Here is a 27,615-nt window from a genome sequence, read left to right as displayed (position 1 = left end):
TTAAAGCACAAAAGCAGAAGGGAAATGGTTATGGTGGTTTCTGTGGCTGCAAGGAGACCTCTCAGGATGGGCATTCCCTGTGGATCCCTCTCTCTCTCTCCATGAGCAAAGGGGGAGATCCACTTTCTCCTATGGATCCTGCGATACGCCCCAAGAGACTTGAGGATTGTGCCCTAAATGTAATTTAAGGAAATTAAAGTTCAAGTTTAGAGCTTTGCTCTAGCCTGAGTTATTAATGTAACCTTGTGATAGTAACTTTGTTAATGGAAGTGTACGTTAAAGTCTCAAGTGAATTGTTCTGCTGACTCAGATCGAGTGCAATAGAAGTGCAAACAGCAACAACAATTCCACTTCCAAGTTTCTCTAGTTTTTGTTCACAGGTCTATAAATAATAAAAGCTGAGATCAAATTTTACTTAGATAGATTTATTTTTTTACCATTTGAATGATTTTTTTCACATTTTGAAATTTTGCATTTGAAATTTAGTTGTAAGAAATGCCTCTGAAAGATAAAAATCTTGTTGGTGAATTTTAAGGTGTTCATGACATGAACTAGCTGCATTACATCTTAAGTTCCAATGAATCTCTAACAGCACCAGAACAGAGAATAATAATAATAATAATAATAATAATAATAATAATAAGTTAATAAATTAATAAATTAATAAATCAAATTAGTAAAACCTTCATTTTATCCCCCCCATCAAGTCAATTCTACTTGGGAGAATTTGCTAAAGAATTTCTTCCTTCAGTTTATTTTAGCTCTACAAAATATCCCACATTTTGCAAAAACCATTTTGCACAATTCATGCTTGGCTTTCAAGTGTTCATGAACAATTAACAATTTCAATTTATGTTTGTTCAAGCACAACAATAGCTAAGTTCGGTTTGCAGCTATTCAGTGATCTATTTCAGTTTTATCCATGATGAATGTCAAGTGGTGTTTTTATGTCTGATAGGTTAGGTGTCAGACGGTGTTTTGTATGTGCATGCTTATTCCCCCCCAGAATATACTGAAGTTGCAATGCCATAGACTGTCAGAATAATAATGATTTCAAGTGTGTAATTTATATCAAATAATAATTCGTTTTCAGAGAGTAATTATAGACATGTTGTATTTGGCAATCAGACAGAAAATATATTTTTACCTTCAGATTCATGACAAACTATTCTAAGTTTCGGTAATTATTTATAGTGCAAAGAACTAAAAAGGCATTTGTTACTGACTGTAAGGACAGTTCCATTAAAAAAAGAATCCCATGGAACTGGGAAGGGACCCTGAGGTTCATCTAGTTCTAGCCCCTGAAATGCAGGAATATCATGGTGGTTATTGATCCCTGTTAAAGTTGGAAAGGTAGAAGAAGCAATGACTTGTGCAACAGTGGGGCCCTGAGGTGTTGCATCACAACCTCTTGGACCAGCTGGACTTGAATGTGGGACTTGTCAGCATCTAAGGGCTGTGATACCAGGAAGCCCTTCTAATTTCTGAAGAAAGGAGGAATAGAAGGCTGGTAGGGACCAGACCAAAGACTGTCTGCTTTGCCAGCAAATAACTGTTTTCTTCTCTCCATGACTTCTGGCTACGTTGCCCACTAAATGCATCTTTAAAAAAGAGGTAGTGCATGACAAAAAAAAAAGGTCACAGATTTGCATTAGATTAGCATATGCTAATATATACAAATAGATGCAAATTTATAAATCGTTACTGTAATTTAAATAGAAATACAATGCATGGCACCATTGTGGGGAAGGCTGCGGCTAGGTGACATGTGTGCTTGTTCAGCCTCCTGCCCAGGCACTAACAGTTGGGCAATTTCAAGGTCCCTGTTCCTTATCTTTAAGCAGACATGGGCAGGACAGCCCTTCAAATAGAAGACTGTGCTCCGACAGTCCTTCAGGATACATGGCCGGCCTGCTTGTTGCTTTGTGTTCCCATGACGCTAAGAAAAGAACATTTCCCCTCAGTTTCCAGAGGCCTCAGTCTTCTGGAACTGCTGCTGTAAACCTCTTCCTGCTCCACACAGGTGGATAAGTGCTGATATGGGATTGGGGTGGGGAGTCTACGGAAGAGGACCAGAAAGAGCCCTTGTTTCCATCAGAGCTTCAAGGCATGTCCTTGAATGGCATAACACAGGTGGGTTGGCAAAGGAAGAAGCCAGAGCTAGATGTTAGCATGTACAAGGAAATGCATTATGAGTTCTCTGTCTCATGAGACTGAGCCACTGTGTCTTAAATACTCTAGTGTGTGTTTGCATCTGTTTGAATACACGAGTTCTGGTGTGATAAGTACTCAGGAAAGCTGTTTCTGGTGAGATTTTGTTTTGCACTGAGACTACGCCATGGTGATTTGCACAATTGTAGCCAACTCAGCTTTTGTATGGCAAATCAATGAACCACCCTGTTAGATGGTAATTTAGCTGCCCCTATTGACCTTGCTTGGATTTGAACCCTGGGCATTAAGGCAAATGCCTACAGTGTCTAAACTAATCCTATGAGCTACTGAGTTCAAAAACAGGCATAGTCTGTTCTTGGCAGTTCTTGTGCTGACATGCAAGTAGGGAATACTGGGTATAATATTTCTGCCATTCAAGCCATAAATATATGGATGAAATATCTGGCTTTGGGGAAATTCATCCACCCTGAGCAAGTGAATATCTGGACCTTTGCCAGTTGCCTACTTTGACTCAGAGAATCTTTATGACAGAGTCAGAATTTCAGTAAGGTTTTCTTACGGGATGATGATTCTTGCAAATTATATCTTTAAGCAGTTTACCTCACTGCTACTGTACAGATGGTGTATTGTATATTTAATGTCATTCCCTGCTGTTTTTTTAAGTAACGTGACTGTACCTCTGCAGCTTAGTGAGAATGGAGTACAGGGAAATCTTGAACTCTGAGGAAAGCATTAGTGGCCTGGTACAGATCCAACATATCATATTGAAAGGTTCACAAATCATGGAAAGAGTGTCAGGTCTGTACGTTCCTCCCTCACCTTCCCCCTCTTCCCTCATGTGCTGATTTTGAGCAGAAATCCTTACTTGTTTTAGGCCAGAGCTCTCTGTTATATCTAAAATGGGGACAATCTTAAAAAATATGCAGTCAGAATCTATGAATTCACAGCTGGCTCATTACCTCAAGGCCCTGTAAAAGCCTGGGGCTCTTTAGCATGTGTTGAAAGGCAAACTGCATCAGCATCATTCACCCCAGAGAGAAGAGGGCATTTTATTAGCTGGGTGCCACCACTGAGAAGCCCCTAGCCCACATCAACACACAATGTGCTTCACCCAACAGCAGTACAGCAAGAGGTGTCTCCCCAACAGATCTTAATTGCTCTAAGGAGAAGACAGATTGATAATAATCCCTATAATAAAAAATAATAAAGTTTATCTTACCCAAGGCAGAACAAGGTGAGCAATTAGATGTAGCAAGAGTGGTTTGATGACACCCTCAGTCATTTGGTTTTACTGATGGGCTGGGGGCTAATTATTTTATACAGAGGATTCAACTATATTATGTGGTAAAGAAGAAATTATTTCACAGCTTCATATCCCCACCTATAAAGGTATATATCTTTATATATCTCTCTATATCTCCTCCCTGTTTAAGAAAGCCTACTCTCAGATTCTTGAGGGCAAGAAGTTCAGCTGTTGTTCTGAATGTCTTAATTTGTTCTACATGGAAAAACTATGACTTCAGATTTCACGGTGAGAACATAACTCAAGAGCAAGAAATCAATAGTTTCATGCGCACAGTTAAGCAAAATTGGGTTTCATATTGGTAAGCAGATCAAATTAATGCTTAGATCTGTAGTTTTGTAACTACCAACACTGCAACTTTAATTGCTCCTAGAATCTGAAATTAATCACTTTGGGTTGGTGATATAAACAGCATCCCTGAAAGTAATGGGTCAGTTGGTTGACGCATGAAAATAGTTGACAGAAATGGTTTGCCCCCCTCCTTTCATTTTTCTTTCTTTTCTTCCAGAGAATTGGATCTACCCTTGGCTACGTATGCATTGATATTTTTTCCCTCTCCCTAAAGTATTGAGTAAGATATGTGCGAGAAAACAAGCCTGCATCCTAGCAGAAAACATCACAAGGAGATTGATGGGAAATTTCTCACTGCAGGGAAGAAAGACTTTTGCAGATGTTAGTTTTTCCTTGCAGTTCTTAAAGACGTGTCAATGAATGGAGCGCTCTCCATATGCCATTTTTCTTTGCAGCTGCGATTCCTATTTTCTATTAATTAGTCTTATTTTAACAGATCAATTAAATAAAGCTCTTCACACCTACACCCCCTCTGCACAGCCATCAAGTTACTGCTCTTTAAGTAGCTTGATTCATTTCTGACATATAATAAGAGAATCCTGACTGCTTCCTTCCCCCTTTCTTCAGAGGCAAAATATATTGATCACCCACCCCCCTTTTCGTGTTAGAAAAAACAGGGAAATGTTGGTAATTTTATCTGTGCTGGTCTAAAGAGAATTTACAGCACAATGCTAAGTGTATTCACTCAGTGTAAGTCCCAGAGTTTCTGATTGGAGTTACTCCCTACCAAATGAGTTTAGAATTGCAGCCTCAACAACTGAGAGAAAAATTCATCTTCAATACAGAACACACAGATGGGGGCTACGTGTCTCCCCTTCTCCCCACATGTCCCTGATAATGTATAGTTGGAAAAACCCCCACATGCCATGATGTCATTGTGTTGGAATATTCACCCTTCAGAAGTTGGTACACTCCAACTGCCATCAGCCCAGCCACCATGGTCAGGGTTGACCATTTGCAACATCTAATTATGATGCAAGCACCACTCTTCACCATCCATACTCAAGCATGTGCCTCATCATGCCTCCATAAGATGAGCTTTTCAAGGGGTGTGGCATTTCGTATCACTGCCCAGCCCCAAATCAATCCGGGAGCTTCTGGGTGTCAGTGCTTACTAAATCAACATGACACATTTTAGCAAGGCTGCTTTCTTTCTCTCACACAAACCTGACATATCCGTTGCAGCCAAACCCCAGTTCCATTGGGCTCATTATTGCCTCTAACCTGTCTCAGAAGCAGCAGCAAAACCAGCAACTTCTCAGTGGGTGAGTTACAAGAGGACAGAGCACTCATCTGTTAAGTTGGGGAGAGGTGGGCAATGGCTGCCTCATGAGGCTGAATACCCTTGTTGTCTGGATCCCTGACCCATAGTGGTGAGGCCATGACCCCAGAAGCTCACAGTCAATGGTGATGGGCCCAAACATGACTATTATTGCTGCCAAGCAACAGGGGAAAGCAACTTGGGGGCATCTATTTTTACAGCAAGGCTCTTAACTTCACTGCCAGGTTCAAAATGAGACAGATCCCCAAATATTTCATTCAGTAGGAATCTTATTTTATGTTTACGAGATACTTTATGATGCTACCCCAACACTCTCTGACTGGGATTCTACTACCCTGCTGGATGATGTAAACTGGGAGCACACTGGAATCTCTCCCCCCTCTTCCCAAATCCAGTTGCGATAGATCAGATGAGTTTTAGTGATCTTAAAAGTATATTAAGCTACAACTATAAGAGAAACAAAGAAAAAGACCATAGAGAGAATAAGCATCACAAGCAAACATTCTCATGCATCTAGGACCTGTTCCTTCTTTCTAACTTGTTTGCCTTTTGTACCCCCATATCCTATTCTAACTTGGGGTGCCTCTTTCTGATTGGCTCCCTAAATCACCATCAGTCACAGCCTTTCACCTATTTCCTTGCCCTTACTGTCCCAGAAAAGAATATTTCTTCATCTCAACCTGCCTCATAATACATATGTACCCTGTTTTGCTTCATTATTCCATCTTTACTTTAGGCATCTGTCAAAGTATGCTGCTAAAATGCTCCTAACTAAGCACATTGCTGCTGAAATCTGCGCCGTAAGCATATTTTTTATTGAAATCCTGTGCTCATCAATTCTATGCTTGAAACATTGCCCAAACATTTTGTATTTGCCTTACTACACTTCTGATTATCATGTAAGACAAAGCAGACAGTATTGCTATTGAACAGCTCCACCATTGGCCAGTTTACCCTAATATTTAGTTGAGATCTGCCTCCTTGCATTTTCTACCCATTTGTTCGAATCCTGCCTTCTAGCAGAGCAAGTCTGCTGCTGTGTCTTCCTTGTGACAGCTCTTCAGATCTTGGAAGACACCCGTCATGTCTCCTCTTAATATTTCTTCTTCCTCATGAGGAATGGTTGAAATAATTGGCTATGTTTAGCCTGATAAAGAGGCGACTGAGAGGAGATATGATAGCCGCCCTCAAATTTATAAAGAGCTGTCACATGGAGGATGGAGCAAGCTTGTTTTCTCCTGCTCCGGAGGCTAGGACTCAAACCAATGGCTTCAAGTTACAAGAAAGGAGATTACAACTAAACATCAGGGAGAACTTTCTGATGGTAAGAGCTGTTTGACAGTGAAACAGACTCCTTCAGGAGGTGGCAGATTCTCCTTTCTTGGATGTTTTGAAGCAGAAGTTGGGTGGCCATCTGTCATGCATGAGATTCCTGCATTGCATGGGGTTGGACTAGATGATTCTTGGGGTCCCCTCCAACCATAGGTACCAACTCCCTGAGGCCCCCGTTGCCCAAGCACCCATAAAATTCCCCATGAAGGGGCTGGGCACCCACAAATTTTGGTTCCAGGGCCATGCATGCTGATGGCACCCACGGCCCGGGACACCCACAGTCGCAGGGCCCAAGTTGGCACTCCTGCTTCCAATTCTACAATTGTATGAATCTTCATTCTTCATAGGAGTTGGTTTCCTGATCACCCTCCTCTAGGCATGCTCTAATTTGTCAGTGCCCTTAAAACGTGTCTACGACAAGTCGTGCTTTTTAATTTCACCAGATCACCAGCTCGATACATCCTGCAACCAGTCTGGCAGATGCAGGACAAGAAAATGTTCTGGCATCATTATACCGGGGTTTGTTTCTAACGGAACATGTTCTGACAGCAAAGGAACAAACACGAGGTTGCTGTTGTGTCAGCCTCAATCTTCCTTGTTGTTGTTGTGTGTGGCAAAGGGAGAAGGTGAAGAAGTTGGTGTTTATCAATGAGATCCTGCAGTTAAAGGCAAAAAAATTGTGATGCCACATGAGAGGGAATATCTCTCTCTCTCTCTCTCTCTCTCTCACACACACACACTTTTGCTTGCTCATTCACATGTTATTAAGGCTTGAAACCTTTGCATCAGGGGAAGAAGTGCTGCTGAACATTGATACTTCTGAGGTTTTTGTTTTTGTTTTTTAAAAAAACAAAAACTAAAAAAGGCATATGTTCAAGCTGCAAATCTCTTCTAATATCTCCTCTCCTCTGTATCTCCGCTAATAACAATTGATCACTGAGCTATGGAGGAGAGAGCCTCCTGCAGATACCGTCTTATCAGGAGGCCATTCCACACAAGATAGCAATCGTGCCTTTAGTGGTGTGGTACCTGCCCTGTGGAATTTCCTCCTGTTAAATATTAGACAGCAGCTGTGCCTTTCTGGCACCTGCTGAAGACTTTCCACTTACAACAGCCCTTTCAAGCACAGATTTTCCCATACTGGAATTGTATTTAGATGTTTTAATTCTTTTATTGCTTGTGTGTTTGCCACCCTGGGCTCCTTTGGAAGCAAAGGCAGGATACATACATATACATGTGCATGTGCATATCCATGCATTTATGGCGTGGGCAGAGAACCCTCCTCCAGGGCTCTCTATCTGGTCCTTGGCATTCCTCCCATACCACAACCTCTCCCCAGTCACATTCTCTTCCTCCCAGGCTTCACTCCCCATCACTGGCCTTTCTCCACACTCTCCTTTTGCTTGGCTGGAATGTCCCCTTGATCTCTGATGGTGACTCTAGTTTGCTAGGGTGGAGGATAGAGGTGTGTGTGAGACTGTTTATATATTCATTCCTCCACCCAGATCCCCTCTGGCCCCATCCACCAATGGCATGTGGCCCCCTGGAAGGTTGCCCAGAAGGGCACGTGGCCCTCAAGCTGGAAAAGGTCCCCCACCCTGTGTTAGGGTGAGTGATTTGGCAGGAATGCATTAGTTGGATTATTGTCCTCCCTGCCCTGGCAAGTATAAGATAAACTGCTTTGGATGGGATGTTACAGGATGAAACACAATACGTTATAGAGTATAGCATTGCCCCAGATGACCTCTACAGGCCCTTCCCATCAATTAACACCATTCTTCATTGTTTCTGACCCTCTTTAACCTGTTCTAATGACTCCTATATGTATCTGTACTGCAACAGAAAAAGAACAGCAAGAGTAAGAGGTTCACTTCTCATCAGCAGAAGCCTTTCTGCCATTGTTCCCAACTCCCTTCCTCTGCTCCAGTGATGTAATGGGGGGCATATGGAACAGACACTATCTATTTATACAGGGGGGTCATCCTCTTCCACGTTGATGAGAACTGATGCTCTTTGTAGCTCATAGGCAACCCAAAGATCACTCCCTTTCTTTAAAAGCAAAAAATCTGCCAGAGATTCTCCACCCCACTACAACATGGAGCTGAGCCTTATCCTGAGCCACACCACATGCCCATCTAACTCAGACACATCCAATCCAATTGGCGAAATTTTCCCAGGTCTCAGGCAGAAATATCCCCCTGATCAGCTCTGCAATGTAGATACGCATTTTGCTGGAGATGGCAGAGGCTGAGTTTGGTAACTTATGCATGCAAGCCATGCACTCTGCTACTAAGCTTCTACATGGGTTCTTTGTGACAGGATGTGGCTCATAGGTTGCTGCCGCTTGGTTTTCACTGGTCCTTTGCCACCCTGTTGCTTAAGGTCCTTCAGGTGGAGCTGCTGCTGATTTTTGATCCTGGGACTCCGTATGTACACAATATGTACTTTTAAGATCAGCTTCTGAATTATAAATTCCCACAACAAACAACAACAATAAACAGCATAAGGGCCTGTCATTCTATCCGCCCCTTAGGAAAACTGAGTTGTTTTCATTTTGACAGGCTAACACCTCTTTTTCTTTTAATAATGAGGAAACCAGCATAGCATCTCCAAGCAAGTGGCTTTATTGATTTCACCAGGACTGCTCTTTGGATTGAGGACCAAGTTGATTGGCATTACCCTCCGTAGCAACACTGAAATGAGCCCCATCTTGCATCCTGCGGGCTCTAGTATATTTCCATCCTGCATTGCCTCACACAGCTGCTTCCTTTTGGAATCCAAACCCCAATCAAAGAATCTCTCCAACCTGGATTTGCTTTTTGAGCATTATGCTGGCTAGCTTCAAATGAGCAAAGTGCATTTAACCAGCCATTTATAAGCTTCGATTGCATGGCTTTGAAGGGATGCCTTTGTGGGCTTCTCCTTCCCTTTGTCCCCTGCCTCTTCCGTGCTAATGCTGTGACTGTTTCTTTGCCAATCACAGCATTAGGCTCATATCTGTTTAAGCACACACGGGGGTTACTGTTTCCAGATTGCTTCATGCATACCTGAAACATTGTTTTCCTTTCCACTGGGTCCTTCCCACATTCATTACAGCCTGATAATGCCATTCTTGGATACTAGCGAAAAACCGCCGCGCTACAAAGCACAGCAAGAGGCCAAGAAGAATAGCTTTGTTTACCTTTCTTTCTCCCCGCCTCGCCTTGTCCGTTTCCTTCTGCAAGATGTGCATGCTGACCCCAAAAAATAATGATTGCACCTAAGGACCCCGAGTGTAAATAGGAATCAACTAGCACTTGGGTTTCATCTCAGGTCACAAAGGAAGAGTGCATAATGGCTGGGCTGAATGTGTTTGAAAAGGAATTGTTTCTCACCAGCTGAATTTCTTAAGAGTGCAATAATAACTATAATTAAACAGAAAATGGGCGGGGTGGTGGGGAGTGGGGAGACATTTCAAACTGCTGCAATTTTGTGCAAAATGCACTGCAATTATCTTTCTATTCCTGGCCCAATCGGGTACAAAGCTGTTTCTCTTCTCCTCCACCCCTTTGCTTTCTACACTCTTGTATAGCATCATTGCAGTTTTCTGTTGATGGCAGAAACACACTGAATTTCACCAGACCGAGCTGCCTTGGAAGGTTTGATATTAATTGCACAGAACATTGTTACTCAGAGCACAGAGCAGCATGACTGACAAATCTGGCTCGGGAATGATGTTAGCAATTTTCTCGTTGCAGTGGTGATTATGGCAAGGAACATTATGTAGCTCATTTAGGAAGCTTCTTATTGTTTAGAATAGAATGGTGTGTGTGTGTGTTTCAAAGCACTGCAGAAGAAGAAAAAGCAAAAAAGGGAGAAGAATTCTAATTTTTTTATTGCAATTAGATTATAAAATACTACCAGATTCCATTTCCCCTCTTCACCCCTGGCCACAAGTCCTCCTTTAAATTCAGCCTCTTCATTTTCATTGAGGTACTGGCAAGATCTCACAGGCTGCCTTGACTTTCTTTGGCTTGGAGTGCGAAAATAAAGAGTTCATTTAATTTAATAGCCAGCCTTAAGGATACAATCTATTAGCAAACTGGAGTGATGTAAGTGTTTAGCACCTTGGTGTGTAATTTCTGCGAGCTCTACATGGAAGCTCTTTGAAAGGAGCCGTAGCTTGGTGGTACAGCATACACTCTGTATGCAGAAGTACCCAAGTTCATTCCCTGCGATCTCTACTTAAAAGACAGCAGGACTGGGGAAAACCTCTATTGTGGCTGTGGGGATCCACTGCCAGTCAGAATTGAAAGTAGTGGGGTAGGTAGACCAGTGATATGACTCTGTATACCTGAAGAGCATAATAATAAGTAAGAATGAGATAGTAATGGATTTGAAAACAATAATATGTGAATAAAAGACTTAGGGCATAATCAAACCCAGGATGGGGAACCTGCAGCCCTCCAGATGTTGCTGAACTCCCAGCACCCTTGCTGGATCTGATGGGACTTGGAGTCCAATGGTATCTGGAGCGCCATAGGTTTGCCAGTCTTGTTCTAACCTGTTGGCATCTGTCTGTCTCAAGAGACAATGGAGTGTGCCTCCAGGGGTGAAGTCAAACTGCTGCATTAGCAACACCAAAGTGACCTCCCTGGAGCACAAGTGTGGGCAGTGTGTATGGAGGTCCTGGGCTGCCCAGACAACAAGACCCTCCTCTTGGCCTCTCTGATGTGGTCCAAAGGGAGGCAGAGCAATACATTTGCCACCAGCTTGGCTGCAGGAGTTGCTGGAAGGAGGTGTACAATACAACATCCGATTGTCTTAGGGACTCCACTCTGGATTGGTGTAGGGTTTATTCCTTAGCCTTTTCTTCTCCTAAAGATATCATGCCAAGTAGCGAAGGTTCAGGATCAGAGCTTTCCTTCTCCTAGATGGGCTACCTTCCCAGATTGAGGAGCCTCATCTACCCCTCACTTCCCACAGCAGCAAATAGCCTTCTTGACCACTGGACCCAGTATTGGTCTCATCCACTCAATCCACTAGACCCTGTCTTTGCATGAAGTCCCTAATTCATCAAGGGTTTGAAACCCATCAGCCAACTCCACCTGGTTTAGCTGGCCAGTTTTTTTTTGTTTTTTGTTTTGTTTAGCTGGCCAGTTGAAGCAATTCCAGGGACGTGGCCACTGTCACATGCTGACAGCTTCTAGGAGCCACGGGGGAGAAGTGCAGTGTGGAGACCAAAAGCAGACGTGTCCCACTAGAGGTACTACCCTCCCAACACCCCTTATCTAACCATAGTTAAGCATTTAATCATGGCTTTCACTGTGATGGTTAAACATGCACCTCTGTATTTCCATCAGTGTATTGACCTTGTCTGGGACATGCCCTTATTTTGTGTATAAGTCTGCAATTATGAAAGCCACGGAAATATGAAAGAGTTGGATGTTATTATGCACAATGTAGTCTCATGACATCTGAGTAGGAGGTATGCTAGATGGTGTCAAAAACAAATGCTGGTTTATGTTGCTGATCTTAAGTTCTACATATTGTGGAATGGCAATGGAGGCAGTGTGTTCTTCCCTACTTATGGGCTCTAATTACCATAATGAGAATATAAGTTATCAGGTACCCATTATGGAAGACAAATATAGAAATACATGCCCTGAAAATCTCCTGATCTTCCAGCTGCAATGCTATATGAGAACAAAGGTTCTAGGCTCTAGCACAACAACAGTAATGAATTTGAAATGATAGGGTTACCCCATCCCCAACCACAGCATCAGACAATATAGATTCAGCTCAGGCACAGGTTAAACCCAGTTGTTGTTGTTGTTTAGTCGTTTAGTCGTGTCCGACTCTTCGTGACCCCATGGACCAGAGCACGCCAGGCACTCCTATCTTCCACTGCCTCTCGCAGTTTGGTCAGACTCATGTTTGTAGCTTCAAGAACACTATCCAACCATCTCATCCTCTGTCGCCCCCTTCTCCTTGTGCCCTCCATCTTTCCCAACATCAGGGTCTTTTCCAGGGAGTCTTCTCTTCTCATGAGGTGGCCAAAGTATTGAAGCCTCAGCTTCAGGATCTGTCCTTCCAGGGCTGATTTGGAGCAGGAACCGGCAAGCCACTCCAGTATTCCTGCCAAGAAAACTACCGTACATGGACAAAAACAACAGGCATATAAACCCAGTTACTTTATAATAATAGTTCCAGGATATTTTTGATGCCATCTACCCATTGTCAATAACCTATTTTTAACAAGTCCCCCACACTTTCATGTGTACTAGCTGCCCACTCCCTTCAGTCTTGATTCTGAAATGCATCAAAATCTGAATCGCTCACTTTTCTGTTGCTACATTTTCCATCCTCCTCCTACCCCTCACCTTTCTATTACACAGTAGCATTAAAAATAATAGCAACGAAGAAAGACTCCTACCTACTGTACTGTTTATGATTCTTCCTACAAATTTGCTACATGCTTTGGTAGTGTCATACATCGCTGCTTTGAGTTATTAAAAATTGCCTTTGATTGCTCTCAAGTGCTTGAAATGCATTTATAATCTATACTTGCTCCACACACACACACACACACACACACACACACACACACACACACACATTGATGATATATTGCAATTTTTATATAATCCAGCCCTTTTATATCAAGCACAGTGTGTGTGTTTCTTGGTTCATCCATACTGTTGTGATGTTTATGTGAACTGGTTCAATGCTGGTCCAATAAAAGATATCACAGGTCTGCAATATTTCACATGCAACTTTCCACCTGGATGAAAGTACTGCACTCAGTGTCCCGACACGGATGCTGTGCTGACTATTTTTAATCAATCAATTAATGCAAACCTAGGCAGTGGAATGGAGCCTGCTCTTGTATTTCAAAGTCAATCATGTGAACGGAGCTGACTCCCAAAGACATTGTCTAGGTGCAAAGATGTGGTCAAAGGTCTTCTTCATCTGCCATATAATCTTCCTTGTGCCTTGATAAATGTTGGAAGCCACTGATGTAAAATTGTTTGAGAAGAAATGCATATTTGGATTACATGCGCAGGAGTTTTAAACATTGTTTCCAATCCACTTTTTATCAAATGTCAGTGACACATAAGATTGCTAAGAACAAAGCAATCAGGATGGTGATAGCTTTGTCTGTGTGTGGGGGGGGGTGCACACTTTAGCCCCCCTGGATAAGTCGGCTAAGAAGCAATTGCAGCATTTAAATTCATGTTTTGTCATTTCCATTTCAAAATGTCCTATGGGGGGGAGAGATGGTAAGAATTTCCATACGTTACAGACAGAGGGTACTTTGCTCTGAATTTTGCGATTTACACTGGAAAGCATGCATGCAGCCTGATCTCGTGTATGTTGCTCAGAAAGTTCAATTAAGCTAAGAGGGGCTTACTCCCACCTAACTATGCATTGGATTTTAATCTTAATATTGTAATAATGCTTCCTCTGCCTTCTATATCATTACTAGTTGAATACACTTTTGATTCTAAATTTAATAGTCATTAAAATGAAAATGTGGTAAAAAAAACCACCACCACCACCAACCATAACTGATTATAAAATAAAAGCATCCTAGATATGCCTCAAACTGTTTTCTGATAAAATTTCATTGGGACTAATCAGAAAGAAATGCTTCTACATCCCAATGAGGGAAGCAGGCAGAATGCTCAGAATTCAATTGCTTTAGACATAAAAATAGCATTGATAAAGGGTCTAACTCTTCTTTCTATAAGAGCAGGATGCAGGCTGTCCATTCAGAGAAGTTCAGGTAAAGTTCTTTGTCAGTTCCTGAAATAACAAGGCCCAACACTGCCAAGAATCTGTCTGCCATGTCTAAGAATTCCCCTGGTTTCATTTATTCTCCTCTATTGCTGTTTCTTCTCAAACTGCAGAAGTGTATAGGATCCACAAAGTTGTGTCACAGAACCATAGAGTCATAGAATTGTAGAGTGGGAAGGGACCCCAAGGGTCATCAAGTCCAACCCCTTGCAATGCAGGAATCACAGCTAAAGCATCTGATGGCCATTCAACCTCTGCTTAAAAACCTGGAGTGAAGGAGAGTCCACCACCTTCCGAAGGAGTCAAGTCAACTCTGGGGTTGCGGCGCTCATCTCGCTTTATTGGCCGAGGGAGCCGGCGTACAGCTTCCGGGTCATGTGGCCAGCATGACTAAGCCGCTTCTGGCAAACCAGAGCAGCACACGGAAATGCCGTTTACCTTCCCGCTAGTAAGCGGTCCCTATTTATCTACTTGCACTTTGACATGCTTTCAAACTGCTAGGTTGGCAGGAGCTGGGACTGAGCAGCGGGAGCTCACCCCATCACAGGGATTCGAACCGCCGACCTTCTGATCAGCAAGTCCTAGGCTCTGTGGTTTAGCCATCTTCAAATATCTTCAGGGCTGTCACATGGGAAATGGAGCAAGCTTGTTTTCTCCTGCTCTGGAGGGCAGGACTCAAACCCACAGCTTCAAATTACAAGGAGATTTTGACTAAACATCAGGAAGAACTTTCTGACAGCAAGAGCTGATTGACAGTGGAATGGTCTCCCTCGGGAGATTGCGGACTCTCTTTCACTGCAGGTTTTTAAGCGTAGGTTGGGTGGCCATTTTTAATTTATGTACCACCCTTCATAAAAAATAAATAAATCTCAGGGTGGTTCACAAGAGACAAAAGGCACAAATAAATCACCGTCTCGTGTGATCCAGTTGAGGTTCCTCATTGCAGGAGATTGGGCTAGATCATGGGTAGGCAAACTAAGGCCTGGGGGCCGGATCCGGCCCAATTGCCTTCTAAATCCGGCCTGCAGAGGGTACGGGAATCAGTGTTTTTACATGAGTAGAATGTGTCCTTTTATTTAAAATGCACCTCTGGGTTATTTGTGGGGGATAGTGATTCATTCATTCCCCCCCCCCAAATATAGTCCAGCCCCCCACAAGGTCTGAGGGACAGTGGACTGGCCCTCTGCTGAAAAAGTTTGCTGACCCCTGGGCTAGATGATCATTGGGCATCTCTCCCAACCGTACCATTCTATGGTTCCATGATGCTAAGTCAAACTCTATTTTAAAGGCTTGTTTTCCCTCTGCCAGGCTTGGGTTGGCTAAGGAGGCAGCAGCCCTACTTCTGAGCGCAGCTTGGAACAGGGGTGCCTTAAGTCTGTGTTAGTTCCACCAGCTTCCTATAATTAGGGTTGCTCTGTCACTTACTCGAGGATCAAGGCACTTTAGAAATTAGCTGTCAACCCTTCTCTTCTCCTGCTGGTTATCCAGCTACGGTGTGGAGTATTAGTTAATGGCTGCAGTCTATCAGCTGTGAGGATATGTCCCGCTGATAAGGTTGGACCAACACAAATGTATGTGTTATTCTCCAAGTCCTACCTGCCACTCTTCGTGAGTCATTCTGGACCTTTGGCAGTTTTAAATTGCCTGTGATGGATGGAAACGCTATTGGAGGCCAAATGGCTATCATTTTACTGTGAGATGCGGTGAACCCATTTATTTGGCTATCTGATAAGGTTGGGAGTAGTAATGCCTTGCATCAGTTATACTCCAGGAAGCAAAGAGAAGAAAAGACAGGATATAACCTGAATATTAGAAAAAGAAAAAAACATCTCGTGGAATTATTATTTGAACGTGTCACAATATAAATCTTAGCCTAATTAAAGTACAGTAAGTTAACTGGCTCTCTTTTAGCAAAGTAATTAATTAATCAACTAAAATAAATATCACAGTGTCTTAATTCGTGTGATGTTCTGAGAAACTTAAGGGAAATAGCATGTGCCTTTACTAATGCTAGGAAAATATCACTTACAATGAGAACTAAATGTATGAAAACTTTTGTGAACTAAGTGTTATTAAAGATCCACGTTTTGAAATTTCTTTTTTTAACTTTGAGGGCTCATATCAATGAATTAATGATTTCTGGCTTACTTTCTAAATTATCTGGTTGCATTTTATTTATTTATTTAATAAGATAATCGTTTTTCATGCTGCCATATGCTTTGGTTTGCTGACGAAAGACTATAAGATGAGACTCCTTGGGAGGCCATTGAAATGTGTAAATTGAATTATGAAATGATGTGCTAAATGAAGTGATAGCTTATTCATAATTAAAAACTATTCAGTGTTGAGCGATTTTTAATATAAAAACTTGTCACTTAAGCGTAGTGATTTCAAGGTAAAAGAGGCTTAAACTTCTACATTAAGACTTACATTTATATTTGTGATCAAACCCATTGAAGTGGCCTGTGCTTAATCTACAGTGGCTATTTCTACGTTTCCTTAGGAATAAATGTCTTGGGCAAACAGCCTTGTTCAAATCCTATTTTTGTTGGTGCAGGATTGTCATATCCACACACACCTGTTTTTTCCCTCACCATATTCGTTGCCATTCATACATATACATTCCACTGCTTGATGTCCACAGAGGCAGATGGAGCTTAATGAAAAGTATTAGCGCATTTCAGGTGCAAAGAGTGTCCCTCCTCATAGTAACATCTCCTTCATTCTCCACAAAACAAAATCATTTACCAAAAACAACCAAAATGAAAAGGAGAAAGGCACAAAGAGCATAGAAAGCCAGAGCTAACAATAAATGAATGAATTAAATTAAGCAACAACCAAATCAAAGGTTTGTTTAAACAGATGAATAGTGGTGGGCGAAACCTCTCTCTCTTCTCCCTCAAATTATGGCATGATTCAGCCAAGGATAAGAGTTTACAGAGCTATCCTATACATGCCTGTACAGAATTACGTCTCATCAGGTCAACAGGGCTTATTGTCAGGTATAGAATATAGCAGGAATGGAAAGCCTATGGCTCTCTAGATGTTCTTGGACTACTTCTGGCACCCCGACCAGTGACTCTGCTGCCTGGGGCTGATGGGAGTCCAATACCTGCTGGAAGGCTACAAGTTTCCTACCCCCCAGTGTTGAGGACTGCAGCCTAAAGTCAGATGCTTCACTCCCTGCTTTGACTTCAGTGAGCTTTAAAGAGGCTTAATTTGGTGGAAGGCTCATATGATTCATATTCATTTTTAGGTGGGACAGAACGAGGAAAAAACATATAAGATAGCTCCAATAGGTTGATTATTAGAGCTGTGTAGAACCCCACTGTCTGCCCTGTTGCACTGATTCATCCACCACCCCCCCCAAAAAAAAATCAGGCTGACCCACCCAGGGTCAGTTGAGGGACCCCTTGCCCCAGATCTGGTCCTGATTTAGTTTGGGATGGGGCTAATGATTAATTTGCTTTAAAAAATAAAATCAAACCCCTAATTAAACACACCAAGAGCAGGAGGTCGGGGGGGGGGGAGCTCCTTCTCAAGTGGTTTCCTTGCAGAGAACAGCTATTGTATGAAGGCATCCATTCTGCAGGGTGCAGCTTTGCAAAAGGTTTCCTTTAGGTAATCCAACCTGAACTGCAATGGCCTTTGGCTTGGAGTCGATTTGATTCCCTCCCCCTCTTTCTTTTTTCCTTTCTCCTCCTGTGATGAGGCTGCATTTTAGTGTTTTAATGTTGTATTTTAATCTTGTTTTTAAGTTATATTGATTCAACTTGTTTTTATTATTTGTTGTTAGCCACCCTGACCCTGGCCTTGGCTGGGGAGGGCGGGGTATAAATAAAATTTATCATTATTATTATTAATGATCCAGGGCTGTCTCAGCCCATCTTGCCTGATACCAGAATGCCTCAGAATAAGCCCAATTTGGGCCATATTTGACTTGGCCAATCTGGTGCACAGCCCTATTATTTACACATTCATGTTTGCCGCCTGAATCCTGAAAATATAAACATCTGCATTAATTTGTTTGGCAAGATGTAAGCTGCCATGTTTTATAATATAAACCCATTTGTGCCTGCCTGCAGTGGAAGTAAACTTTCTCTTTGGACAAATTATTCTGTAATTGTACACACTGGGGTTTCATGATTTATTTATTTTTTAAAAAAATATTTTCTAGTACCAGCCACTGCAAGAGATATGATACAGATCTAGGTTGGCCTGCTAGTCTTCCCTGTTCACCTAAAACAACTTATTTTATCTGCTACAGTGACACTTGCTTACAGCAACAAACGAGAGAACTTTGACCTTAGTTTTTCCCTCCTTCTTTGAGAGCTGGAATGCAAGCATTCATTTCAGGCGCTTTTTAAAAGGTTATTTTCAGCAGAGCTGAAACAGATCTGGTGATTGCAGATCTGCAAACTGAACTTGAGTGTTTGTGGTTTTCAGTAAAATATCTAAATTTGAATTAATAACCTTTCTGAGAGTAGCTTAGCATTTCGCCAATATCTCACTTTAGATGAGTGCAGGCTTGACAGATTCAGTAAGAGCCAAAGCTCTTGTACTTTTAGTATTTTCTTAGAATGGTACATTTCAGGAGGTGTGGACTTTCTCCTAATAGCTCTGCAGCTATACAAGCTGAGATCCTCCTTTTTGTGGTGCAGCAGTCTGCCTGCCCCCTCTACCTTCTACCCTGCCCCCCCCCCCCGGTGCGTGGCAGGGCTCTAGATGCGGCAGTGGTCCTGTTCCATACTCGGGTGTGGGTGGGGAGAGAGGTTTGGATTGCAGCCTCAGATTGGATTGCAGCCATTAAATTAGGTTAGACACAGCTGGGCTTGAAGTCAAAAGTTCTTTCCTGTTGTTGGCCTTCCCAGCCTCAGTACATTCAGAGATAGACTGCCTCTGAACCTAGAAGTTCCATATAACAACTTCAGCAAACATCCATTGATGGACGACTTTCCTCCTCCAGCTTCAGTAGTAACCTTCATCTGAAGTCTGCTGAAGCAGGGGAGACTAACAGCAGAGAAGGGTTATTAGCCTTCCCTCGGCCTTGCTTATGGGCTACCTGATGCATCTGATTTGCACGATATTAATGACAAAGGTAAATAATTTCCTCCCTCAAACAAATGCTTTTATGGCAGTGGTTTTCAACGAGTGTGCCGTGGCACCCTGGGGTCCCTTGAATAGAAGAGTTTGGATCTGAAGAGTTTCGATTTGATATCACTACCTGAAGGAGTCTCAAAGTGGCTAACGTTCTCCTTTCCCTTCCTCCCCTACAACAAACACTCTGTGAGGTGAGTGGGGCTGAGAGACTTCAAAGAAGTGTGACTGGCCCAAGGTCACCCAGCAGCTGCATGTGGAGGAGCGGAGACGCGAACCCGGTTCCCCAGATTACGATTCTACCGCTCTTAACCACTACACCACACTGGCTCTGAATGATGGTCATGGGTACCACAGGCAACACTGGCCTCTGTCCCTCTTTCCTTCCCTTTCTCCTCTCTTGCCTTCTTGTGTGTCTGCCTCCCAAAGGCTTGTATGGCTGTTTGTTGCAGCAGCCCTGGCTACAAGCTCTGCAGGCAAATGGTGTCTCTGGGGCTGGCCAGGGGCTGTTGGTTGCCAGGAGCTGAGGTGTCCTCAGAGTAAGCAAGCAAGTGGACGAGGGAGCCCAGCCAGCCAGTCCACCAGCTGTTGCTGTTGGGAATGGGCAGATAAGTGGGAAGCCAGGCAAGCAGGCAGACAGGCGATGCCCTGGCCTTTCTTGTGCTTGCCGTGTGCAAGGCCTGCTTGGCAGCTGAGTGCCTGGTACTGACGGGGAGCCTTTCTGCCATGCAGGCCTGGCAGCACCCACTGCTGCCCCTGCTGTCTCCCAAGATAAGGTGCTGGCTTCACATTCACCTTTGGCTAGTCTACGCTGGGCCACTAAGGCTGGGGGCATCCTCTTCCCAGGCCCCTGTAGGAAGGCACCTCTCTTGGAGGCAGGGGGGTGCAGCTCAGAGACCAGGGGCAGCAGCAGCGACTGCCCGGAGGAGACTTCTCCCCAAAGAGAGGGGAGAAGAGAGCAGACTGAGGGAACACTCCACAAGGGAGGGTGTTCAAAAGAGGGTGAGAAGCTACTAGTTCTTCAGGCAAGGGGTGACATAACTGGGCTCCTAAGCCCTTCAGAGGTGCCAAAGAAAGAATGTGGTTGGTCAAGGGAGCCGTGGACTCAAAAAGGTTGAAAACCTGTGTTTTATGGGATCAGAGGGATTTCAAGGAAGATCCCAAATCAACTTTTAAGCCAAGTGATTTGAAGATTCTCAGAAATTGGAAGAGGCCAAAAGGGATTGGCCATTGGAAAGCTGTTTTTGCCAGGCTTTGCTTCAACCACTTTCTCTCTATTTCCTTGCGTCGTTTCATCTGCTGCTATAATTCTGCCCCCCATACTTTTAGCTGTTTCTGTTTTAGCTATAAGCTGCCTTGAGTTCCCGTCAGGGGAAAAGGCTGGATATAAATAAATATAATAACAATATAATTATTCTATTGAAATTGTATTCTTGTTTTTTGAAAAAATATTTTTTACCTTGTGTGCTACCCAGAAAACTTGTTACTGACCAAGGGGGGAAATAAAGTAAAAACCATTCTGCACTGAATTAATTGAGACCCACGTGCTTATTTTCCCTTTCAAATAAGTTCCTTGCACAACAATGAAAGTCATACCTGCTGTATTCTTCACTGGTGAACCCCCTTTTTTAATATTCCGGCTGAACAATGGGTTTGGATATCAACAAGTTCAACAGAAGCAGAGAGGGCAGAGGGTATAAAGTGAATGTAAATCCTGCCCAAAGCGCATGTTTGGCCTTGCATGCTGGAAGTAAGTCATTGTGCACACAATCCTAAACTAAAAGGATCCTGATGTTTTGCCCCTTCTGTTATACTAATTGAATTATTATCTTTTGTTAGGGTGGTTTGTTTTCCGCTGAATGGAAATCGCTGTGCCACTGGGCACCCTGCTACGAATTAACATTCAGCTACAAGGTCTCCAAACATCTGGGTGGTGGTTTTATTTTTTTGTTCACCAGACACTCTTCATAAATATTTAACAAATCAAATAATTAAAGAAGAATATGATCTGCCAGCTGCGGCACCAACGAACAACAATGCCGTTGCCTATCTGGCTGATTACTCTTCCTGTGTAGTGCTTGTCCCTTGACTGTAATCACTTAACAGGGTGCATCATCCATGTAGAAACCACTACTGTTAGGAGAGCCACTGGTTTCTCCAGAATCAGAACCAAAAATATAGCGATAATTATGTTTATGTTTGTCAGCTGGTTCAGAGAAAGAGACGAGAGTTGCTCCCTGAAGCTCATGCTTATAAATTGTGTCAATGAAATTTTTAGTCTACCTTTGGAGTATTCCCATTTGTGTCTCTCACAAAAACAACCACCACCACGTATTGGACGCCTGAAAAGACATGTATTGCGGTGTGGCTTTCATAGACACTGGCAAGACAAATCAGTAAAGGATTCTGTGCAGACGAAGAACATGCAAAGATGGACTATTCAGAGATGGCCCTGCCAGCTGTCCTGCTGATCCCTCTGCCATGTGCATGTCTGCTAGTGCTTTTGTATTCCACCATCTCCTGCCCTTACCAGGTAAGCAACTGTGATGACACCTGGAGCATGGGGATTATGAGCATGAGCATAATTATGTTCATATTGAGAACCAGTGTGGTGCAGTGGTTTGATGGTCAGACTAGGAAATGGGAGACAAAGAGTCCAATCTTAGCCACGAAGCTCACTAGGTGACTTGGGGCCAGTCACTGCCTCTCAACCTAACCTACCTCACAGGGTTGTTGGGAGGATTAAGTGGGGAAGGGTAAAATAACGCACTGCACCTTGGCCATCTTGGAGGAAAAGGTAGGATATTTAATACTTTCAAATTGCTAGGTTGGTGGAAGCTAGGACAGAGCAACAGGTGCTCACCTCGTTGTGGGGATTAGAACCGCCGACCTTCCGATCAGCAAGCCCAAGAGGCTCAGTGGTTTAGACCACATTGCCACCCACGTCCCACATATTAAATACATACACACACACATACATACATACAAAGAGCCAAGCTGGAGAAGGCCAAAGGTCTGTCTAACTCAGAATCTTTTCTCACAGTGGCTGACCAGATTCCCAGAGGAAGTCCACAAGCAAGAGCTGAGCACAACTGCACTCTTTCCTCTTGCAGTCTCCACCAACCGGTATTCAAAGGCACAATGTCTCTGACAGCCAACATGGCTCTTACCATTGATAGCCTTAATCTCCATGAATTTGTCTTTTAAAGCCATCCCTGTTGGTGGCCCTCACTGCCTTCTGTGGGAGCGAATTCCATCGCTTAACTATGCACGGTGCGAAGAGGCAACTGTTAGGCGGATTTGGGGCTGACTGACTGACCAAAACCAAAGAGTGCTCATCATGTGAAATGTAGATAAATAGGCAGCCAGAGGACATTGGCAAAAACTGACCTGCAGTGGGCAGAGAAGGTGATGGATATATAGATATTTGTAAATAATGATGGGAGGGGCCAAGGAAGAATGGGATACTGAAAGCAGGGATATCATACATGAGTCAATGAACTGGGGGAAAAAAGCTTTCATCAGTAGGGGATGAATATAGCCAATGAAAGTAGGATCATACAACCCTAGCAGTGATTCAATTGCTTTCACAAAGCAAAAATGTTTGCAATGCCTTAAGCATCTTTGGCTTCAACTCAGAAGAAAGACCTATCAGTAGGTAAGAGGGGAGGAGAGATAAAAGGTAAGGGGGTGTTATGTACTGAGTTGAATAGGATCCAAACTGCAGCAGTCTGATTGGTCCTAGAACAATAGGATCCAAATTGCAGCAGTCTGATTGGTCCTAGAACAATAGGATTCAGAATGCAGCAGTCTGATTGGTCCAAGAACAATGCAGCAGTATGATTGGTTGGCAGGAACCACCCAATCATGCTCCAGATATAAGTGAATCCACAACCGGATTGGCTTACAGTAGAATTCCAGAATTAACCAATCATGTGCAGCCCATTGTGTAAATAATGTATATAAAGCAGATACTTTGAGGGGACTTTCATTCATTCCTCCTCACCACTATGAGCTGAACAAAGAGCATGAAATCACTTTGCGACTCTGAGTATATTTCAGGGGGTGAGCCAAAAGTCTTGCTCTGAAAAGTGAAATCCTTTCTTAGTTTCTAAACATTGGTGGAAGGAATTCTTTAGCACAACTGCAAGGTTGAAACAGTCTGCTGACAAAATAAGTTCCAAGTGGCACTCATAAAGAGCCCAAACTGTGACAAATGACACATTTAGATCAGTTAAAGCTGTGTGCTCTTTCTTCTTAAGTGAAGAAATGACTTTCTGGGAAGTAGGCTTATTCTCAGCTGAACAAATTCTGGCCAGGTTGGAATTCAACAAAAACTGGGAACGACAGTTGGCTACCTGCTTCATTCTGGCATGTTTTGGAAACATGTACAATGGATGTGTTCAGAAGATGCAGGATTGTGTCTGCTGCCCCTCACTTCCAGGCACACTGTCTCTGGGTGTACAGAACAGCTTGTATGTGTGTAGGCTCTCTTTCTGAAATTGGAGAGGGTGGCAGGATCCTAGGTTATAGTGCCTACCTACCTACAACTTATTTCTGTGCACATGGAACCAATTAATGCGTGGTGTGGGGACAGGTGCATGTGTCCTACATGGTTTGGGCCTGTGGGAAAAGGACTAAAAGCACCTCTGGACACCTGGGATTTGTATTTATGCCACATATGAAAGTTTGATATCTGAGGTAGTACGTGAAAAAAATAGACCCGGTTCTGATGTAAGGGGAAATCCATTGTGGAAAATCTCAGACTCATGTGCTCCCTTTCCCTTTTGTGGACACTGGAAATGTTTGCTGTAGAATTTACAAGACGAATGAGGAGAAGAGAGCAAGAGTGCGGTCGAGAAAGTCAAATTGCTGACAGCTCTGAGTGAAGGTGAGTGGGTGGGCTTCAGGCTGAAGATGGCCCTAGTTAGGGATGGAAATTCTGGAAAACCTGATCTTAATCCACATGGATTTTCCCCCCTAATTCCATCTCACTTCTTGCTGTTCATGAGAAATGAATTGTTTGTTTGTTTTATTATTCATAAAATTTATACACCACTTGACTGTGAGAAACTTCAAAGCGGTTAAAAAAAGATAAAACAGTAACATCAAGAAAAAATCACAACCCTACTTTAAAACATACAAAAGTTTAAATACTAAAACAGATTAAAATTACCTCAACTTTCCAATCATCTGGGTGGGCTTTTCTAAATAGGAACATTTTTAGCAGGCACAGAAGAGTACAGTAAGGATCCTGCTTGATCTCAGAAGGCAGGGAATTTTACAGGTTATGCTAAAAAAATAAGCAATTATTGCAATATTACATGCATTATTATATACTTATTATATGCATATACGGATTTCATAATGTAACCAGCACATAAACAAAACATACAACAATGCAGATAACTGTATAAAAATACTTATGTGTTAATATATAAAAAAATATGCTTCAGAAATATAGTAGCACATGGGGATTGATGTGTATACCATATGTATTTTTGCATACAATTAGTAAGTTTTTAAAAACAAAAAACGGTTGACAATGTGCAGGAGGCTCAAACGTATGTGGGTGCTCAATGCTAGAGGTGGTCCAATGCAGGCAAAGATTGATCCGCTAAATTTCATATATCAGGCATGTCCAACTTCAAGTAGGCTGCAATCTACTATCCAGTATCAAAAACTGGCAGTGATTTACCACACTCTCCCACTGTCATTCTTCAACTTAAACATAATATATTTGGCTGAGCTTATGATAAAAAAACAACAACAAATGATAATCGCTTCCATAAATCAATATATTTTAATGTGAAACTGCGGGGCCACTCCGTCACGGTGTGAAGGGTCCCTCTCAGACGGCCCAAACATCATGCTCAACTGAAGCCCAATGCTGCAACCAGCTTCAGAACCGCCCTGCCGACCACTCGCAGGACCCTTGGTGGCTCCCAGGGATGGGCGCACATGGCTGAAGCTTGTGCCCTTCTGGATTGCCGTATGTTTCCTACCGTTACTACCATAACTTAGATAAAAGATAAGTGGTGTGTGTGTGTGTGTGTATATATATATATATATATATTTGGGGGTGCTATCCTCTGAGGAGGAAAGAGGATGCACGCAAAAAAAATTGCCATAGTGCGATTGACCAAAATCCATCCCGCAATCGACCGTTCAATCGCGATTGATGCCTTGGACATGTCTGCCATATATAAATCTGTTTAAAACAGATTCATCCCTCCTCCCTCCTCCCTCCTCCTGGTCCAGATGAGTTCTACAGACAGAGCTAGGGAAATACCGTAGGTTGAGAAGAAGGACTACAAGATGGAGAGTTGGGAATAGCCAAGTGTCACTGGCATCTTATGGTTGATTGGACCCCCTTGGAGTCAGATATTCGGACAGATTTAGCTACGAGCATGTTCGTGAAGAGGGCTTCCCCGGCAGTGAACAGAGCTACTTTGCCGCTGATGCTGTGCTGCACGAGGTTCATGCTTCTATGGTTCTCTTTACCCTTGTGGCAGGTAAGCAGCTAAAAGCCATAGGCTCCATTTCAGGTTGTTTCAAAGGCTCAGGTGATGCATCAACATCACGAAACCCTCTACACCCAGGGCACATTCCCCCTGAAGCACATTGCAGATGATACCATTTAGTCTTGTCAGAAACAATATGTTGAACACCCTTCTTAACTACTGCTAGCTCCCCGGCCCACAACTAACTTGACCTGGATTTAAAATATTTATCTTTTGTAGGCTTCTTCTTTTTTTTTTGCTCAGAGTTTTAGTTAATATTTTATGGACAACGTTTAGCTGGGAGATTTGATGCTAGCTCCTATATTTTCTTGGATACTCACCAGGCACTCACATTATGAGCACCACTGGAGCTTCTGTCTCCAGTTTGCTGCTGTAGGCTCTTTATTTTAAAAAGGTTGCGGTCCAGATCCTCAGTTTGCTGACATGAAGCCATCATGATTCTACGGGAGAAGATGCAACTGTGCTCCTTTGCACCACTTTATGGGCTTGCACTTAAGCATAACCTAATATTATTCCAATCTCTAAATCCCTCTTGTTGTTCATTTGTACAACAACAAAAATGTAAATCTTCTCAGGAGTTTAGCAGACATAATATTTCTGCCTTGAGCTATTTGTTGCCTCTTGTGTTACTTTTATGGATTTTTTTTTTTAAATCTTCAATCTTAATATTGCCATTTCACCTTCAAAAAATCAAAATTGCAGATTCCATTATTTAAAGCATATCCAAAAAGGGATTTGCACAAGGCTGTAAGATCATATGCCCACACAGCTAATTGCCTTTAGAGTTGAGATTTCAGTCAAAGTTTATAATTTTCTTAGGTTACATGCTGGTAGCTTGATAGTTTTATTGCCAGATTATCTTCACTTTTGCCTAATCAGGCATAATTGTGCACTGCTATTATAGAAATTATTAAGACCATGTTTCACCTTATAGAAGTGCATATGCCTCTCTTCATGTGGTTAGCTTCTATAGTTTTTTTAAAACATGTGTTTCCCCCTTTAAATGTTTATATTAAAAAACTTGTAAGTGTTCCCTTTTCAGAAATATATTTTATCAGCTTTCCTTCAATATATATACTTCTCTCCCCACCAATCCAAGAGGCTTCTGTATCTTTGAACTAAATCTGAATTTAAAATAAATTGAGCTTAGTCCACTGTCTCCCAAGTGTTGGAAATGTCCTGTTTCCCCTTTTCTACAAGGAATTCCTTCTCATCCTATTTGATCTCACTTGACAGGTATCCAAATATATTATTAAATCTGCTGGTGTACCATCAGTGTTTGACGAGAGCTATTTGCTATGAAATTGTTCCTTGGAGCAATGCTTCTCTCCACCCCCTAGACTTGGAATGCTATTCCGGTGAAACAGTCAGCAAAATGTAAAGAAGAATAGCATTGCCTGGTGGAGCAGTCTCTCCTAAAGTCTCCCCACTTTTTAAAAACAGATCTTTCCAGTTTAAATAGTTTCCAGTTTAAATAGCAGCACTCTTATACAAACCTGTAAAGGCGAGAAAGTTTAAGAAGTCTACAAGGAGGGAGTATTTTCATTTACTTTTAAAATCCTGTCTCTGACCCCTGAGTAAACAGAGCGAGTCTTTATGTTCTAGCTCTACAGCACTGCAAACCATCTTAATGCAAGAGGATGGTGGTCATATGAGAATGTGAGGACTTTGTATCCATTGTTACTAAACACTGGGGGAGTTTTTAGCAGTCAAACCTAACCATGCATATTTGCTAGTTAGTATATGAAGGGGTTAAGAACCACAGAATTTAATTT

This window comes from Podarcis bocagei (assembly GCF_964188305.1).
Source record: "Podarcis bocagei genome assembly, chromosome: 3".
Taxonomy (NCBI): Eukaryota; Metazoa; Chordata; class Lepidosauria; order Squamata; family Lacertidae; genus Podarcis; species Podarcis bocagei.
This window is presented reverse-complemented; position numbering follows the sequence as displayed.